At 41.8% G+C, this 13,815-nt stretch overlaps 1 protein-coding gene across 14 annotated transcripts in view; it reads left to right on the forward strand.

Moving 5' to 3' along the window:
- STARD3NL (STARD3 N-terminal like) overlaps nt 1-13,551 on the forward strand; it is a 59,553-nt gene extending 46,002 nt beyond the window's left edge. For 12 of the 14 annotated variants that reach the window (XM_087917199.1, XM_087917203.1, XM_087917206.1 and 9 more), the window contains one exon: nt 13,061-13,551. The gene's annotated coding sequence lies outside the window, so the exon portion shown is untranslated. The remainder of the gene's footprint in view (nt 1-13,060) is intronic. The other 2 variants (XM_087917205.1, XM_087917195.1) reach the window with 2 other exon arrangements.
- The last annotated feature ends 264 nt before the right edge of the window (nt 13,552-13,815 follow it).

A 13,815-nucleotide genomic window follows, 5' to 3' on the forward strand; every position in this document is an offset into this window, starting at 1 on the left:
CTTACTTTTGGCACAGCAATGTTTCTTGGTTGCAGAAACTACAGTGAGCATTCAGCTCCAGCTTGATAAAATAATAAGTATTTTAAACTACTTAGTTTCCTGGGCTACCAATGGGAGCCCTGAGTTGACTGCTCGGCAGCCTGATGCGGCGGCAGGGTTCTCCCTGCCAAGCCTCAGCAAAAGCACTGGCCAATGTAATCCTACCAATAGTTCAAACTTTACATCTTTTGACGCAAACAGTCACCTGGTCTTACAGTCAAAACAGGTGGCCCTCATCATTAATCCCATTAATGACAACTTACCTCACTGGGGTTCAACACAGCTGGCGAGGGGCCATATATTACAGTTATTGGGGCTAAAAGCTGATGATTTGAAGAAGGTTGAACTTTTACCCTCTCCTGAATACTGCACTAGAGTACTACTCAGTTTTGACAACTCCAACACCCCCAAACTATTTTTCAGAAGAGGATCCCTGTTAAGATCCTTTGGCATTCTGCCAAGAAGAGTCTTCAAAGATATGTTGATTAAGCCACTCTTGAGTAATTGACAATTTGTGAGTGGCAGGAGATTTATTGCCCCCAAAAGATTCTCAGCAGTACATATTGATGTGCCAACCTTGAATGCCATCTTGGATACTACATCATGTACTAATTATGCACCTATTCCCGCAAAACCTCCAGTTGGTGTCCTCTCAGATGATAGCCTGACGGTTCCTCCTACAACCAGTCAAATTAACCCCCCCGCAGCGAGTAACATCTTACCAGGAAGCTTCCCTTGATTTGATCAGCTGGGAAGAAATGGCCCCAAAGGAAGCGATACCAGTTCAGGGCACCCAAGGTTCCTTAGTAAATAAGCCCCAGGTCAGTGCTTCTGGGATTCCATCAATTTATGAGACTGACTTATGTCAAAACAATTTCTGGAACCAGGAGGAGACACAGCTCTTCAACTCCTTTGTGAGCTTCCACAATCAGAAAAGGCCCAAATCATAAAACATCTGGATGCAGTCAAATCGAAGCTCCGGAGTCTTTCACTACCTGATAAGGATTCCCTTGAACTTCAGGGAGTCTATACTGATTTACCAACTGAAGTTCCCTTGGCGCTCTCTCCAGAATGTCTAATTCATAAATTTGAAGATCCAGGGCTGCTTCAAACTCTGTCTGTTGATGCTGCTGAATACTTGTCAGCTAAGCAACTAATTATTGCCACAAGTATGAACTGGGGTGCGCTTAGAGCCCTACAGCCCCATGAACAAGGCTCGCCTGCCCTCCCTCCTCCCCTGCCTTTGCCTCCTAAGAGGATGACCCTGCCACTTAACAATGGGTGTATCTTTTCGGATCCAAAGGGCGCTCTGGGAAAAATTAATCACACAGAATGACTATTAAATCTGGGGAAAAAAACCCTGCATACTTAAGTGACTTTCGTGGAACATAGCAGGCTGGGGGAGAAGGTGTGGTACCACAGAATTCACCAACTATATTCACTCATTTGATGTGGTCCTGCTTCAGGAGACCTGGGCATGTGATAAGATATCCCTTACAGGGTTTATGGTCATTTCCTTGGCCGCCACCAGACAATCTATGACAGGAAGGCCTAAGGGTGGTCTAGCTTGCTTGGTCTCTACTTCTTTGAAAGTGGAGACAGTGGAGCTGCCCCCCTGTGGCTCTTTAGCTATGGCGCTCCTAATTAAGAGAGGACGCAGCAAATTGTTAGTGTTCAATGTTTATCTTCCCCTGACAATGAGTAAAGCTGATACTAAGGTCAATGGGGCGTGCTGGAGAATTACATTACTTGTATGGAAACTAAATTCCCAGCGCTGTACATCCTTATAGGGGGTGACTTTAATGCCCAATTGGGAGTCCAAGTTCCCCCATCGATTGAGGCACTCTACTCCCAAGAAACCCTCCAGGCTATAGGACACCTGATTTCAGCCAGACATTCTAAGGATGAATTAACAAATTTTGCTGGCATTCAGTTAGCCCTTTTTAGCAGCCCAACACAATAAGATAATTCTTAATGGGAGTACCCTAGGTGATCTAGCTGGTGAGTTTACTTTTAGTTCCTCACGTGAGAGTAATGTTATTGATTTTGTGCTGGTTTCCTAGCTTCTTAGAAAGGCAGTCTGTGCTTTCTATGTGGACTGCCTTATGGAGAGCGACCACTACCCCCTGGTTACAATCATTGGGCTTTCCTCAAATATACATCTCCCTAGGGGTCCCCAGATATTAGATCCCTATGTGGTCTCGTATACAAGGAGGATCAAATGGTCTTCTAATACTGAAAAAAAGTTCCACCTTTTTATCATCTCTGGAGTGTCTCAGCCTATACAATCAGGCCCTAACAAGTAGTGGCCCAGGGACAATCTCGGCCTTTGAATCACTAATTAATAGCGTTCAAAGGGAGCTAGGAGCCGTCCGCAGGCCGAGAGGTTCATATCATTCAAGAATTAATTCTTGGTTTGACAAAGAGTGTCTGATGCTCAGGAACCAGATTAATCGGGTTTACCTGCTCTATCATAATCTAGGGGATAAATGCCCACCAGAGGACTACTATCGCTTGAAGTGGAAGTATAAAGGACTAATTGCTAAGAAAAAGAAAGCTAAAGAGAGAAAGAAGTGGGATCTACTTCTCTCCATTCAGCAGAAGAACACTCAATTATTTTGGCAAATTGTTGCCAGCTCCTTGCCGGGTCATCAAGAACTCCCCCTCTGCTGTATTTCCAACAGAGATTGGGAAAACCATTTCTTGGCAATTTTTCAGGTATCAACAAGTTTGGCCATGCTTGGGCCACAGCTGCCTCCTGCAGTTCCTGACTGGCAACCCGTGACTCATGCTGAGATTACCGAGCTTATCTCCAAACTCAAGTCAGGTAAAGCCCCTGGCCCTGATTTGCTAAAATCCAATCCCGAGTGGTGGATTCCTCTCTTAGCAAGACTCTTTACGCATATCAATACCTCTGGCAGGATCCCTACCTCCAGGAGCTTAGCGATTATTGTTCCAGTTTTTAAATGAGGAAATAGGAACAACCCAGCCGACTATAGCCCCATAAGCCTGCTCTCCATCATTGGAAAACTGTATGCTAAATATCTCCAATGTAGACTCCTCACTTGGGTTGAGGAGTCCAATATTATTGGTGCTGAGCAGATTGGGTTTAAAGCAGGCTTTGCCACACTGGACCACTGCTTTGTCTTAGCACACCTGGTCGATAAATATACTACCATACCAGGTGGCAAACTTTTTACTGCTTTTATTGACCTAAAGTTAGTGTTTGAATCAGTCCCTAGGGGACTGTTGTGGTCAAAACTGCTTAAAAGTTCTATCGATAGACGTCTTCTGTTCCTAATTAGATCCTTGTACAACCAGACCTCTAGTCAGGTCAGGTGTGGTTTGCAGGGAGCACTTTCGAATCCTATCCCAATTAAGAATGGAATAGGCAGGGTTGTGTTCTGGCTCCTCTTTTGTTTAATTTATTCTTATCTGACTTGGCCTTTCACATTGGACGTATTGAGTCCCATGCCCCAAAGCTGTCAACTATGAAGATCCCGCTTCGCCTTTATGCTGACGATGTGGCCCTCCTTTCATTGTCAAGGCCAGGTCTGAAAAGATTACTTTCTGCATTTGGGGCTTACTGTGCTGAGAACCATTTGTCCATTAATTATGACAAATCCAAAGTATTGGTGTTCTTTAGAGCCCGGAAATTGTATAACTGGGCTATCAATGGTAATGCTGTTAAGCAGGTTTTCCATTTTAAGTATTTAAGTATTCAATTTCACAACACCGGTGCTTGGACTAGACATCGAAACCAGGTGCTGAATTCGGCCTCCCCTAGTCACCAGCAGATTTTAAGATTTTTTTTATACCTAAAGAGGCCAGTTTATTCCTTCTGCTCTGTGTATTTACAAAGCCAAAACTTTGGCTCAAACTCTTTACGGAATTCCCATGTGGATATGGGGCTTCAAAGATTGTATTGAAAGAACCCAGGCTGTCTTTTTTAGAAAACTTCTGGGTCTTCCTCCCTGTGTTGGTTTTGCTCCGATTTACCTGGAACTGGGCACTCAATCAGTCGAATGTATGGCGTGGATTAACACCTTTAAATGGTGGTTTTGGGTGCTCTTTCTGGCAGTTCCTGGTAGCTACGTCTCCCTGGTGTTGGCTGACTCTCATATTTCTCATTGGGAGAGGGAGCTGATGAAGAAATCACAGCTGCTAGGTTTTACGGGGGATGCCCTGGGAGATTATGGCCTTAAGGACGCCCAATTTAGGGTAGTCCAACGGCTTGTGGACATTGACTTGCAATATCTATGAGCCAGAGCTAACAAAACTTGCTCCCCTCTTATCTTCAGCCAATTTAATAATTACAGACTGAGGATGGCTTCCTATTTTTACATTCTAACCATTCCCAAGTATAGAAGAGCTTTCTCCCTAGCTCGCTTTAATGTCTTGCCCTCAGCACTACTGGATGGATGATTTAAGAGGCTCCTGATTAACGAGCGGCTATGCCCCTGTGACAGAGCTGAGGGTGAAACTGTGGAGCATGTCCTTTTATATTGCCCTATGTATAACACAGGCAAATCTAAGTTACTGTCTCTCCTTGAAACAGACCCTTCTAGACCCAATGTTAGTAATTTGTTCTTATATTGTCTAGGGGATGGCTCCTCATACATCACTTTTCAGGTTTCCAATTTTTTTTTAATAGCTGTAACCATCAGAGGAGAATGCTATAATTCCCCTTAGTCAAGTTTTTGGTGACCAATTGTTCATGACTATTTTTCCCATGTTCTTCTTTTGTTGTACTTGTGTTTTGGTCTGTGACCGCAAATAAAGTATTATTATTATTATTATTATTATTATTATTATTATTATTATTATTATTATTATTATTATTATTATTATTATTATTATTTTATTTGGGTTTTCACAAAAACAAAATACAAATAAAACATCTTTTTTGAAAATAGCATGGTCCCAGGTTATCACTTCTTCATACAGACACAAAACTCAATTTCATGCTCATTTTTATATTCTATTCCATATCTTATTGCCATTTTATATTTTCTACATAGTTTTTCCCCTCTTTTAATTTTCTCAACTTTGTTTTAATTATCTCATCTCAATTCAAATCATTATATTTATACTTTTGTCTGTCCTGTTTCAATTTCACATTATCTTTTCTTATTAAGCAAATTTTTCCCTGTAGTTACCAATTAGAGTATGACACCTTTATATCCTTTAATTTTATCCATTCAAACTCTTATTTAACCTTCAATATATACCTTTAAGATTATAGCATTCAATATAATACATAACTTCAAATCGAGTTCTGCTTGGTGCATTCTTAAAATAGAGACTATATTCTTAAAAGAAAATTTATATATATATATATATATATAAATTTTCTTTTAAAATATAGTCTCTATTTTAAGAATGCACCAAGCAGAACTCGATTTGAAGTTATGTATTATATTGAATGCTATAATCTTAAAGGTATATATATTGAAGGTTAAATAAAGTATATGTAAATAAAACACACATTCCATTCCAATTCAATGCTATCATTAATATGCATTAAAATCTTAACATCTTTAACATTTCTTTTCAATTAAATATACTTCCTTGGGAACACTTATAAACTTTCCATGGTTAATTCTTTTTTTTCCATATTTCTCACTTATATTTGTATAAATCATTACTAATAATTAAAAATGTTCCCTTTTAATTCTCTCAATCATTTTAATTCATTTATTTATTAACAAACATCCCACTACATTACAGTAAATATTTTATCCATCATCGTATTTTCTAAAATTATTTCTATTCGTAATGTAACAATGCTATCTTATGTACCTTTGCGGAATCCCTTTTGCAATTAAATTTTCACCCATTATCTCTAAACAAGTTTATGGTTACAATCCTTATATCTTTTCTCTGTTTCTCCATTTCTTGTTTCTGTTTTTTACAACTTCTTTTCCTTGCCTTCTTCTCCCTCTTCTTCTCCCTCTTCTTCTCCCTCCCCTTTTTACCCCCTCATCTATCTACTTCTAATTCTCTCATCTGTAATCCCCTCTTCTGTTGCTTTCTAATATTATACTTATCTTTCAAATTGTTCTTCTTTTTGGTTGTTTTTCTAGTCTTAAACCTTTCACCCTCTTTCCCCCCTTCCCCCCACTTAAAATTATTTGATCATTAAAGATGGCTTCTTCTTTGTCCCAATCTTCTTGTTCTGCAAGCATTTCTTGTTGCTTCTCATAGTTCCAGATCTCCATTTCTAAGAATTGAAACACGAAGCCAAAAGAACCTCTCCCTTCTTGTGCATCTTCTTTCCATTTTTAAAGTTCCGTTTTCAGTTCTTCTAAGAGTGATACCATTTTAAAAACTTTTAAACAACCACCCAGTTAATTTTAGTCATCTAGATGCAAAAACCAAAAATCACCAAATAATCCAAGGCTGTTTCTACTTGCTTCTTTTTTCCACTTTCTCTTCCTGGGGTTCTATTATTTTGTTACCAAGTTTCAATTAAAATGTATCTTTGAGGAATCTTGTTAAAATTTCACTGTAAGTTCATTCCTTAGTTCTAGGCAGTCTCCTCCATTTTTCCAGATCCTGCCCTTTTATTTTATTTTTTCTCCTTTCCTGCTTTTAAAAACTTTTAAATGTCCAGAAATCTTTATTATCCATTTGACTTTTATTTTCAGCTTAGATGCCTATTAATGACAAAGTGTTTTGTTTTTTTCAATTTCTTGCTTAAGTTTCTTAGCTATCAGTATAAGGAAGGGAAGAAAAAAACCGTAATCCTTTCCCTTCTCTCTCTCCTTTGCAGCTTCAAAATCTTCTTTGGGAACAATGTTGTTAAGTTTAAATTCCAGGGTACCTTTTTTGTTGCTTTTGCTGTCTGACCCGGTCAACCAAAATTTTCTCTTCTTATCTTCCTCCTGCACATTCTTTTCTGGTTGAGTTCTTCTTTGTAGTGGCCATTTCTGACCACCGCTACAACCGCCTTCGGGAAAGGGAGTAATGGCCAGCTGGGGAGGAGAGATGCGGTTCTCCTCAACCCTGGAGGCAGTCTCCCCACTCTTCACCACCTCTATGGGGTGGCTTAGCCCTGAAACCAGCCAGCTCGGGGTGCTCCAGCGGTGAGCACGGATCGAAGCCTCGGAGAGACGAGGTTTAGGTCTGTTGGCAAAGAAGCTCAAACTGGAAGTCCGCAAATATGCCCTATGTATAACACAGGCAGATCTAAGTTACTATCTCTCCTTGAAACAGACCCTTCTAGACCCAATGTTAGTAATTTGTTCTTATATTGTCTAGGGGATGGCTCCTCATACATCACTTTTCAGGTTTCCAATTTTTTTTTAATAGCTGTAACCATCAGAGGAGAATGCTATAATTCCCCTTAGTCAAGTTTTTGGTGACCAATTGTTCATGACTATTTTTCCCATGTTCTTCTTTTGTTGTACTTGTGTTTTGGTCTGTGACCGCAAATAAAGTATTATTATTATTATGTTGAGATTTTGAAAAAAGTTCAGAGAAGAGCAACTAAGATGATCAAATGCCTGGAGACTAAACCATACAAAGAACGGCTGCAGGTTTTGGGTCTGGCTAGTGTAAAGAAAAGAAGAATTGGGGTGACATGATAGCAGTATTTGAGAGGCTGCCACAAAGAAGAGGGGGCCAAATTATTCTCCTGCCTGCCTATGGGAGAATCCACACATATGGATTGAATCTGCGTTTTTGCCCAGAGACTGAGTCATCAATCTTTGCCACACCTCTTCTTGTCGGGCCAGGAAGTCCCCAATTATGACTCAATCTTGGCCTGATAGAGATGTGGCAAAGGTTGGCTCCAGTGATATTTTGGAAAAGCAGCATTCTTCATTGTGTGGATTCTCCAAAAGGTTTGAAATACAGAAGGGAGGCAACAATTGGATTCAAAGCCTGCTCTTCGCCTCATTTATTGCGCGGCTTCTCCTGAATCACCAATAAGGGCCCAATAGCCAGCCATAGAGGGGACAGCTCTTCATTAATTTCCACCCCTTAGGGGGTGTGCCGAAGAGCCACAGTTGCAAATTCCTGCTCACCCAGGGTTGCCTGATAACTCAGGTAGAGCCATTTTTCACTTTACTACCCCACAGCTGATCATCTGGGCTAGTGGCCACCATTTTGGAAGTGACTGCGTGGTGAATTGTGCAGGCTACCCCAGGAGTCTGGTCTTGCCGCCACTGCCACAACCCAGGGGAGAAGACCTGGGACAAGGACTGCCCATAATTGGAGGATTAAGGAGGATTGAGCCATTAGCCTCTCCTCCCAAGGCAGTCTCAGGGCTCAAGCTACACGATGGCTGATTACTCAGTAGATAGCATGGAGCCCAAGCATGCTAAGAATTCCTCCAGGAAGGCTAAATCTGCAAGCAAGGATGCAGCAGACAAAATAAGGGCAAAAGCCATCTACTCCAGAAAGCCTACCAGGGCAGAAGAAAGGGATGCAAACAGAAGACAAAAAGCCCTTGAAAAACCATTTTCCAGAGCTGAGAAGCTGTGCAGGAGAGGTATTCCCCCTCCCCCATTGCTGAAAGCCTTGCTTGCAATGCAACGAGCTTGGTCACCAGAGGAGGATAGTGAGCTTTATCCACCCTCACCAGGGGAAATTCAAACTGAATCTTTTCCCTTTGCATGCCTGGCCCCTGATCCTGCAGAATCATAGATAAGGGAGAGAAATAGAGTTCTAGAGGCCTCTTTTACACCTACTGCAGCAGGACTTCACCCAACTGATCCAGTGGGACCTGGTTTATCTTAGGAGATTAAGGCCCTTATAGACCAGATCATTTCCCTTGGGGTGGCCTCTACCCTACTGGGGAGGAGCCATCCCCCTCCTTGGAATCTGAGCCTCCATTGCAAATCATGCAATACCAGGTTCCTATTGAGGCCCTTAGACACCACAGAGAAGAGTCTCCCAGCCTCTCTGTTAGGAGCATGGCATCTGTGCTAGAAGAGGAAGAGCAAAGAGAATGGGTTCTCAGAAGATGAGGGCATAGTTCCTGACCTCCCCCCACCCAATTTACTGGACTTTTTAGCCCAGCCCTCTTTAAATCCTTATTACATTAGGCCAGAACCACTGCTCAGATAGGCACAGAACTTTCTCCTCCAGCAATGCCATCCAACAACCAGGGCCCAAACAGTAAAGTGTTCTCTGAGCCCACTCCTATATAACAAGACATACCTTGCCCCAAGCTGTTCCTAGACATGGTTCAAAGACAATAGTTACAACCAGGCACCTTTCTCATCTCAGGTGGTGATAAGTTTTTTAATATGGCTCCCCTTCTTGCAGAGGTGCTTCAATTGCCCTCATTAGATGAGCCATTGGCCTCCTTGGTTTCTCCAGCCACTTTATTCGGATACATAGCAGAGGCCCTCAAGACAGAGGATTGGGAGGTTGAACTAAACTTCTGCAGGATGCACCAGGCCAATGCATGGGCTGTAAAAGCAGCAGCAGCCTGTGCCAAGTTTACTTGTCCCAGGAGCGCCAGGACAGCAACAAGTCCTTGATCAGCCAGAGCAGAGCAGAATGAGTGGTTCCCTTGGCAGTTCTATTCCAACTCCTGGGAAAAATGATATCATGCATAGCCATAGTTCCCTGGGCGTGTTTACATGCCAGAACCTTCCAATGTTTTCCCCTACCATTCCAAATGGCAGGGACCAGCACATCCAATGTCAAGGCTCAGGTTCCCCTAGATATGCTCAGGTCACTCAAATGGTGGGTTTCCCTAGCAATGACCAAAGGAACCCTATTCAGGGAGCCCATTCACATCACAGTACACCTACTGTAACCTCAGATGCCAGTCTATTCAGATGGGAAGCCCATCTACAGGTGCAAATAACACAAAGGCAATGGTCCCCCCAGGACCTGAAACACAATATCAATTGGCTGGAACTCCGAGCTATCCATCTAGCTCTAAAGCAATTCCAGAGCTCGGTCTCTGGCTAGCATGTCTTGGTCCTGACAGACAATGTGGTGGCTAAAGAGCATATCAACAGACAAGAAGGTACCCATTCCAGGTCCCTCATGATCGAAGTCGAACAACTGGGAGGAAACTCATTGTCCATCAAAGTGGAGCATCTATTGGGGGCAACAAGTGTTCAGGCAGACTACCTGAGCAGGATCAAGGTGGACAACTCAGAGTGGCGTCTCCATCCAGATTCTTTCAACGAAATGTCTTGGAAATTTGGACAGCCAATACTGGATCTGTTTGCCACTCCAGCAAACACCCACTCCCCCAATTCTTCTCCAGATTCTCAACTCCAGGGACAGAAGGGATCGACACCCTTCATAGCCAATGGCCCAAGGGCCTACTTTATGCCTTTCTTCTGCTTCCCCTCATTCTGGGGGTGATAAGTAAAGTACTTGCTAGAACAGGTGGAGATTCTGCTCATCACTCCCCATTGGCCCAGATGATCATGGTAAGCAGACCTGGTAAGCTTGTCAGCGTCCTGTCCTTGGAGGATTCCTCAGGACAGGATCTCCCTCAACCAGGTGGTCTTGGAACACCCAGAGCCACAGTGGGTCCAATCACCTGGCACTTGAGAGGAGGATCCTGAGGAAGGACAACTTTTCACGAAAAATGTTATGGACCATCCAAGCTTCCAGGAGACCTTCCACCAATAGAATATATGACTCTAGCTTGAAAGCATTGTGTAGGTGGTGTGCCAGAAAAGAAATGGATCCCACGACAGTCTCAATTCTGCAGACCTTAGACTTCTTGCAGGATGGACTCGACAAACGTTTCTCATCCAGTACTCTACGCAGACAGGTGGCTGCCCTGTCTACAGTGCTGAATTATGGAGATTTAGACTTCCTAGCCCACCATCCATTCATCTGCACCTTCATCAAGGGAGCAATCAATCTGAAACCACCTACAATTCATAGGTACCCTATTTGGGACCTATATAAAGTTCTGCAAGCCCTCACTCTGGGACCATTTGAACCTCTGCAGTGCACCAATCTGCACTACTTAACATTGAAAGTTGCCTTCTTAGTAGCCATCACTTTGGCCAGGCACATATCAGAACTGGCAGCTCTTTTGGTCAGAGAAGACCTTTGCACCTTCCACTCAAACAGGGTTGTTCTACACCTAGATCTCTCCTTCGTCCCTAAAATTAACTCCCACTTCCACAGGGTTCAAGAAATTATCCTACCGGATTTTTGCCCTGCTCCATCTCATGACCTGGAGCACAGACGGCAAACACTGGACATAAGGAGAGCACTCCACAGGTACATTAAGCGAACTTCGTCATATCACAGATCTGAAGCCATTTGTCTCATTTAAACCATCTTCCATGGGTACCTAGGTCACATCATTGACCATAGGTTAAGGATGTGTATAGCCAAGGCCTTTGAGACTCAGGCTCTTCCTGTACCCAGACGACTAACTGCCCATTCAACAAGAAGTGCAGCTACCACAGCAGCCTGGCAACGCAAGCCTCACTTGAGGACAACTGTAGGGTGGTGACATGGTCCTCCCCGTCTCCTTTCGTAAGGCACTACAAACTGGACACATACGCCTCAGCAGAGGTGGCCTTGCAGAAGAGTGCTACAACGAGTACATACATACAGAGATTCACAGGACCAGACTTCTTCCTGCCCATAGGGACTGCCAGCTTTGATATGTCACATATGTGTAGATTTCCCACAGGCATGCTGGAGAATAGGCGTTGGCTTACCTGAATGTGATTTCTAGCATGCCTTGGGAGAATCCATTCCCATCTGGCAACCATCTAATCCAGTGTCCAGGTAGGAAGCAGAGCCAACACCATTAGAAGATCATCAGGTGGCTGCACCTTCGTCGTGACTGGGGACTTCCTGGCCTGACAGGAAGAGGTGTGGCAAAGATTGATGACTCAGTCTCTGGGCAGAAAGGCAGATTCAACCCATATGTGTAGATCCTCCCAAGGCATGTTGAGAAACATCTTGGGAAAGCACCTTTATGACAACCATGACGTGGATGACTGAAAATCTCCATAGACACCCTCTATCAGCATTTCAGTCCTTTCCAAGAAGCATTTCCAAGACTCCTGAAATATTCAACAATTTACAATTTAATGCTCAAGTACTTTAGAAAGTCAGTTGGTATAATAATAAAACATCTGAGAATAGAAATAGAATAGAATAGAAAATAGACTAGAAGAATAGACTAGACTAGACTAGACTAGACTAGACTAGACTAGACTAGACTAGACTAGACTAGACTAGACTAGACTAGACTAGACTAGACTAGAATAGAATAGAATAGAATAGAATAGAAAAGAAAATAGGACAGAATAGGAGCTGGAAGGTACTTTGGTCCAAGCCCCTGCTCAAGTAGGAGTAGCTATACCATCTCAGATAAGTGACTGCCCAGTCTCTTCTTAAAAACATCCAGTGATGGAGTGCCCACAATTTCTGAAGGCAAGCTGTTCCACTGGTCAATTGTCCTCACTGTTAGGAAGTTTCTCTGTAATTCCAGCTTAATTTTCTCTTTGATTATTTCTAACCATTGTTTCTTTTCCTGTCCTCTGTTGCTTTGGAGAATAGGTGCTAGCTTATCTGAACACGATTTTTCCTTGAAGATGTTTCGCTTCTCATCCAAGAAGCATCTTGGATGAGAAATGCAATATCCTCAAAGAATAACCAAAAAGTCCAACTGCCTCTTGAAAAGGTAGCTTTGGGGCACTGGTAGAGGCTGAATATTTTCACTCCAGCCTTTTGTTTCTCAGTTTTTCTAACAGTTTAGTTTACTAAGAAAATAATTTTATTTTGCAATAAATTTCTTGTATATTAAGTCATCTGACTGTGTATTTTTCAAAAAACAAAACAAAACCAGTGGTAAATTTATCATTTTTCTTATTTATATTACACCACAGTATACTATTGACTATATTTTAACTTTAGTTAAGATTGCTATACACAAAGAAACTATCTTAGACACAGAGAGATTTGGGGAGATTTAAGTTAAAATCCTTTTCCTTTCACGCTGAATCCTGTATGTAAGGCTATGTTAATTGTCATATTACATAAAGTATTTTGTTTTCCTTTTCAGAGTGAAAATTTGACTGTGAAATAGCTTGAAGATTCTTACTCGTGGAACTATTATGGTGATGCGGGCAGTTCACTTATTGTTGAAATGCCTAATGGCTTCGTTTAATTATTGAACAAAGGAATTTATCTTCCTGCTTTATAATACCTCATCAAAACTCTTTTGCATCTGCATACATCTACATATATGTGCAGATAGAACACACACACACACATTTCTGTACATGTGTATGTTTATGTGTGTGATTGAATTGTATCCAATATAAAGAAATGCTTGTTCATAATGTATTAATTTATGTTTGAAATACACCTGATCTACTGATGCTGGGTAATTAAATCAGTAGGTCTTACCACTGTATAGTGGTCAGCTAATAAGGATTTAAATTTGCTATAATTTTTGTATTAATTTTAAATTTAAATTTTAACAATGTATCTTTTTAAATGAAGTACACATTTGTATATTAAAGAAACACATTAATAAAAAATGATACCACAGATTTCTTTGTAAATTCTTAATTCTGTGAAGAAGGCCTCAAACTCTTTAACTTCAAATCAATACTTCTATTTTCTTTTCATTTTATCTATTCAACTTTGAATCTGCCTGACTCTTAACTGACTGTAGTCCTTGAAGTCCTAATGAACCTACCTGGAGATACTTACAAACTTACATAGTTCTGATGGACACCCCTTATCTCCCGCAGTGACATGACCACACTTTGGGCACTCTGCAGTTAGGGTGCATTTACAACTGTTTGCAAT

The sequence above is a fragment of the Pseudonaja textilis genome, chromosome Z (assembly GCF_049901715.1).
Source record: "Pseudonaja textilis isolate UNSWEBS1 chromosome Z, rPseTex1.2, whole genome shotgun sequence".
Lineage (NCBI taxonomy): Eukaryota > Metazoa > Chordata > Lepidosauria > Squamata > Elapidae > Pseudonaja > Pseudonaja textilis.